The 6,250-nt window shown below is 41.1% G+C and overlaps 1 long non-coding RNA gene across 1 annotated transcript in view; it reads right to left on the reverse strand.

Moving 5' to 3' along the window:
* Positions 1-1,153: 1,153 nt before the first annotated feature.
* The window catches only part of LOC139748356 (uncharacterized), a 6,924-nt gene continuing 1,827 nt past the window's right edge, over positions 1,154-6,250 (reverse strand). The window contains exons 1-2 of the long non-coding RNA XR_011712644.1: positions 3,421-6,250; positions 1,154-3,328 (exon numbers count right to left, since the gene is read on the reverse strand). The exon at positions 3,421-6,250 is cut by the window's right edge and continues 1,827 nt beyond it. This is a non-coding gene — a long non-coding RNA (uncharacterized lncRNA). The remainder of the gene's footprint in view (positions 3,329-3,420) is intronic.

Below are 6,250 nucleotides of genomic sequence, written 5' to 3' on the forward strand. Positions count from 1 at the left end.
TATATATATATATATATATATATATATATATATATATATATATATATATATATATATATATATATTTTCCAAAAGAAGGAACAGAGAAGAGGGCCAGGTGAGGATATTTCCTCAAAGGCCCAGTCCTCTGTTCTTAACGCTACCTCGCTGTCGCGGGAAATGGCGGATAGTATGAAAAAAAAAAAAAAAAAATATATATATATATATATATATATATGTATATATTATATATATGTGTATATATGTATATATATATATATTTATCCCTGGGGATAGGGGGGAAAGAATACTTCCCACGTATTCCCTGCGTGTCGTAGAAGGCAACTAAAAGGGGAGGGAGCGGGGGGCTGGAGATCCTCCCCTCTCATTTTTTTTTTTTTTTTTTTTTTCCCAAAAGAAGGAACAGAGAAGGGGCCAGGTGAGGATATTCCCTCAAAGGCCCAGTTCTCTGTTCTTAACGCTACCTCGCTAACGCGGGAAATGGCGAATAGTTTGAAAAAAAAAAAAAAAAATATATATATATATATATATATATATATATATATATATATATATATATATATATATATATATGAGATGTATAGGTATGTATATTTGCATATGTGGATGTGTATGTATATACATGTGTATGTGGGTGGGTTGGGCCATTCTTTCGTCTGTTTCCTTGCGCTACCTCGCTAATGCGGGAGACAGCGACAAAACAAAATAAACAATTACCAGACTCTGGCACATTGAGGTTACACTTTGAGTGAAAAGTCACCTTTGGTAAAGATGTGTCAGTGCGAGTAAGGTATCATCAAAGAACTTTCATTCCAAAGGCATCCACATTTCCCTGCTATTGGAAACAGGGCAGCCTTAGGCTGCAGGATCCTTTTCAAAGAGGTCCTGGGTAACATCAGGATTCTTAGAAAGAGGTCTTGGAGTAATTACTATTTAATATAATGCATACACCTATATTACCTTTACCTTCTAGCTGTACAAGCCCCTTCTTTGGAGCTCCTGCAAGTGTAATGATGCTGAAAGACTGAGGCCCATTACAAGTGGAACGCGTAAGATAGAGGCGTCATTGGCTAATGGTCTTTCGCTTATGTTATACTGTTAAACTATGTGTTACCTAAAAAATAACTTAATAAGGAAAGTATAAACAAACATGTATGCTGTTATTCAATATTTATTCAAAATTAACAATCGGGATCATACATGAAATTTTCACAATTCAAACCATCTTTATCTGCTAAAAAAAGGACTGGTGACTGGGAGTACCTGATCTAAAGAGATATACATAAGTATAAGTATGTAAGTAGGAGAGATGGCCAGAGTACGTTATTGGATTACGTGTTAATTGACAGGCGCGCGAGAGACTTTTGGACAATGTGCTGAGAGGTGCAACTGGAGGGATGTCTGATCATTATCTTGTGGAGGCAAAGGTGAAGATTTGTAGAGGTTTTCAGAAAAGGAGAGAGAATGTTGGTGTGAAGAGTGGTGAGAGTAAGTGAACTTGGGAAGGAGACTTGTGTGAGGAAGTACCAGGAAAGAGTAAGTACAGAATGGAAAAAGGTGAGAACAAAGGACGTAAGGGGAGTGGGGAAGATATAGGGTGTTTTGGTCGAGGTGGTGTGCAGAGTGAGAAGGTGAGGGAGAATGATTTGGTAAACAGAGAAGACACACTAAAAGCTCTGGAATTGCAGTGGAATTTATTGAAAAAAAAAAAAAGGGGGTGACTGTATTGTTGACTGGTTGGTAAGGTTATTTAATGTATGACTCATGGTGAGGTGCCTGAGGACTGTCGGAATGCTTGCATAGTGCCATTGTACAAAGGCAAAGGGGATAGAAGTGAGTGCTCAAATTACAGAGGTATAAGTTTGTTGAGTATTCCTGGGAAATTATATTGGAGGGTATTGACTGAGAGGGTGAAGGCATGTACAGAGCATCAGATTGGGGAAGAGCAGTGTGGTTTCATTAGTGGTAGAGGATGTGTGGATCAGGTGTTTGCTTTGAAGAATGTATGCGAGAAATACTTAGAAAAGCAAATGGATTTATATGTGGCATTTATGGATCTGGAGAAGGCATATGATAGAGTTGATAGAGATGCTCTGTGGAAGGTATTAAGAATACATGGTGTGGGAGGGACGTTGTTAGAAGCAGTGAAAAGTTTTTATTTAGGATGTAAGGCATGTGTACATGTAGGAAGAGAGGAAAGTGATTGGTTCTCAGTGAATGTTGGTATACGTCAGGGGTATGTGATGTCTCCATGGTTCTTAAATTTGTTTATGGATGGGGTTGTTAGGGAGGTGAATGCAATAGTTTTGGAAAGAGGGGCAAGTATGCAGTCTGTTGTGGATGAGAGAGCTTGGGAAGTGAGCCAGCTGTTGTTCGCTGATGATACAGCACCGGTGGATGATTTGGGTGAGAATCTGCAGAAGCTTGTGACTAAGTTTGGTAAAGTTCTGGGAGCGTTGAAAAATGTGTTGAAGTCAAGAATGTTATCTTGGAAAGCAAAGGTGGGTATGTTTGAAGGAATAGTGGTTCCAACAATGTCGTATGGTTGTGAGGCGTGGGCTATAGATAGAGTTGTGTGGAGGGTGGATGTGCTGGAAATGAGATGTTTTAGGATAATATGTGGTGTGAGGTGGTTTGATCGAGTAAGCAATGAAAAGGGTTAGAGAGATGTGTGGTAGTAAAAAGTGTGTGGTTGAGAGAGCATAAGAGGGTGTTTTGAAATGGTTTGGTCACATGGAGAGAATGAATGAGGAAAGATTTACAAAGGGGATATGTGTGTCAGAGGTGGAGGGAATGACGAGAAGTGGGAGACCAATTTGGAGATGGAAAGATGGAGTGAAAAAGATTGTCCTAAACATGCAGAAGGGTGAAAGGCATGCAAGGATTAGAGTGAATTGGAACAATGTGGTATACCTGGGTCGACGTGCTGTCGGTGGATTGAACCAGGGCATGAAGTGTCTGGGGTAAACCATGGAAAGTTCTGTGGGACCTGGATGTGGAAAGGGAGCTGTGGTTTTGGTGCATTATTACATGACAGCTAGAGAATGAGTGTGAACGAATGTGGCCTTTGTTGTTTTTTCCTAGCGCTACCTCACACACATGAGGGGGGAGGGGGTTGTTATTTCATTTGTGGGAGGGTGGTGATGGAAATGAATAAAGGCAGACAGTATGAATTATGTACATGTGTATATATGTATATGTCTGTGTATGTATATATATGCATACATTGAGATATATAAGTATGCATATTTCCATGTGTGGATGTGTATGTATATACATGTGTATGTGAGTGGGTTGGGCCATTCTTTCGTCTGTTTCCTTGAGCTACCTCGCTAACGTGGGAGACAGCGACAAAGCAAAATTAATAAATAGTGTATGTGGGTGGGTTGGGCCATTCTTTCATCTGTTTCCTTGCACTACCTCGCTAACACGGGAGACAGCGACTAAAGAAGGAGTGAAAATGATTTTGAGTGATTGGGGCCTGAACATACTGGAGGGTGAGAGGTGTGCAAGGAATAGAGTGAATTGGAATGATATAATATACCAGGGTTGACGTGCTGTCAATGGACTGAATCAGAGTATGTGAAACATCTGGGGTAAACCATGGAAAAGTCTGTAAGGCCTGGATGTGGATAGGGAGCTGTGGCTTTGGTGCATCACTCATAACAGCTAGAGACTGAGTGTGAATGATTGAGGCCTTTTTTGTCTGTTTTCCTGGCACTACTTCACTGTTTCTGTGGGGCAGGGTAGCACCAAGAATGGATGAAGGCAAGCAAGTATGAATATGTACATTTACATATATATGTATGTGTATCTATATGTGTATATGTTGCATGTATATGTATAGTGCATGTTTGCTCCCTGGGGATAGGGGAGAAAGAATACTTCCCACGCATTCCTCACGTGTCGTAGAAGGTGACTAAAGGGGATGGAAGCAGGGAGCTGGAAACCCTCCCCTCCTTGTATTTTAACTTTCTAAAAGAGGAAAGGGAAAGAGGAGTCATGTAGGGAGTGCTCATCTTCCTCGAAGGCTCAGATTGGGGTGTCTAAATGTGTGTGGATGTAACCAAGATGAGAAAAAAGGAGAGATAGGTAGTATTTTTGAGGAAAGGAACCTGGATAATTTGGCTCTGAGTGAAATGAAGCTCAAGGGTAAAGGGGAAGAGTGGTTTGGGAATGTCTTGGGAGTAAAGTCAGGGGTTAGTGAGAGGACAAGAGCAAGGGAAGGAGTAGCACTACTCCTGAAACAGGAGTGGTGGGAGTATGTGATAGAGTGTAAGAAAGTAAACTCTAGATTGATATGGGTAAAACTGAAAGTTGATGGAGAGAGATGGGTGATTATTGGTGCATATGTACCTGGGCATCAGAAGAAAGATCATGAGAGGCAAGTGTTTAGGGAGCAGCTGAGTGAGTGCGTTAGAAGTTTTGATGCACGAGACCGGGTTATAGTGATGGGTGATTTGAATGCAAAGGTGAGTAATGTGGCAGTTGAGGGAATAATTGGTGAGCATGGGGTGTTCAGTGTTGTAAATGGAAATGGTGAAGAGCTTGTAGATTTATGTACTGAAAAAGGACTGGTGATTGGGAATACCTAGTTTAAAAAGAGAGATATACATAAGTATATGTATGTAAGTAGGAGAGATGGCCAGAGAGCGTTATTGGATTATATGTTAATTGATAGGCGTGCGAAAGAGAGACTTTTGGATGTTAATGTGCTCAGAGGTGCAACTGGAGGGATGTCTGATCATTATCTTGTGGAGGCAAAGGTGAAGATTTGTATGGGTTTTCAGAAAAGAAGAGTGAATGTTGGGGTGAAGTGGGTGGTGAGAGTAAGTGAGCTTTGGAAGGAGACTTGTGTGAGGAAGTACCAGGAGAGACTGAGTACAGAATGGAAAAAGGTGAGAACAAAGGGCGTAAGGGGAGTGGGGGAGGAATGGGATGTATTTAGGGAAACAGTGATGGCTTGCGCAAAAGATGTATGTGGCATGAGAAGCGTGGAAGGTGGGCTGATTAGAATGGGTAGTGAGTGGTGGGATGAAGAAGTACGATTATTAGTGAAAGAGAAGAGAGAGGCATTTGGATGATTTTTGCAGGGAAATAATGCAAATGACTGGGAGATGTATAAAAGAAATAGGCAGGAGGTCAAGAGAAAGGTGCAAGAAGTGAAAAAGAGGGCAGGTGAGAGAGTATCATTAAATTTTAATGAGAATAAGAAGATGTTTTGAAAGGAGGTAAATAGAGTGCGTAAGACAAGGGAATCAATGGGAACTTCAGTGAAAGGGGCTAATGGGGAGGTGATAACAAGTAGTGGTGATGTGAAATGGAGATGGAGTGAAAATTTTGAAGGTTTGTTGAATGTGTTTGATGATAGAGTGGCAGATATAGGGTGTTTTGGTCGAGGTGGTGTGCAAAGTGAGAGGGTTAGGGAAAATGATTCGGTAAACAGAGAAGAGGTAATAAAAGCTTTGCAGAAGATGAAAGCCAGCAAGGCAGCGGGTTTGGATGGTATTGCAGTGGAATTTATTAAAAAAGGGGGTGACTGTATTGTTGACTGGTTGGTAAGGTTATTTAATGTATGTATGCCTCATGGTGAGGTGCCTGAGGATTGGCGGAATGCTTGCATAGTGCCATTGTACAAAGGCAAAGGGGATAAGAGTGAGTGCTCAAATTACAGCAGTATAAGTTTGTTGAGTATTGCTGGGAAATTATATGGGAGGGTATTGATTGAGAGGGTGAAGGCATGTACAGAGCATCAGATTGGGGAAGAGCAGTGTGGTTTCAGAAGTGGTAGAGGATGTGTGGATCAGGTGTTTGCTTTGAAGAATGTATGTGAAAAATACTTAGAAAAGGAAATGGATTTGTATGTAGCATTTATGGATCTGGAGAAGGCATATGATAGAGTTGATAGAGATGCTCTGTGGAAGGTATTAAGAATATATGGTGTGGGAGGAAAGTTGTTAGAAGCATTGAAAAGTTTTTATTTAGGATGTAAGGCACGTGTACGTGTAGGAAGAGAGGAAAGTGATTGGTTCTCAGTGAATGTAGGTTTATGGCAGGGGTGTGTGATGTCTCCATGGCTGTTTAATTGTTTATGAATGGGGTTGTTAAGGAGGTGAATGCAAGAGTTTTGGAAAGAGGGGCAAGTATGGAGTCTGTTGTGGATGAGAGAGCTTGGGAAGTGAGTCGGTTGTTGTTTGCTGATGATACAGCGCTGGTGGCTGATTCGTGTGAGAAACTGCAGAAGCTGGTG

The sequence above is a fragment of the Panulirus ornatus genome, chromosome 73 (genome assembly GCF_036320965.1).
Source record: "Panulirus ornatus isolate Po-2019 chromosome 73, ASM3632096v1, whole genome shotgun sequence".
Classification (NCBI taxonomy): domain Eukaryota; kingdom Metazoa; phylum Arthropoda; class Malacostraca; order Decapoda; family Palinuridae; genus Panulirus; species Panulirus ornatus.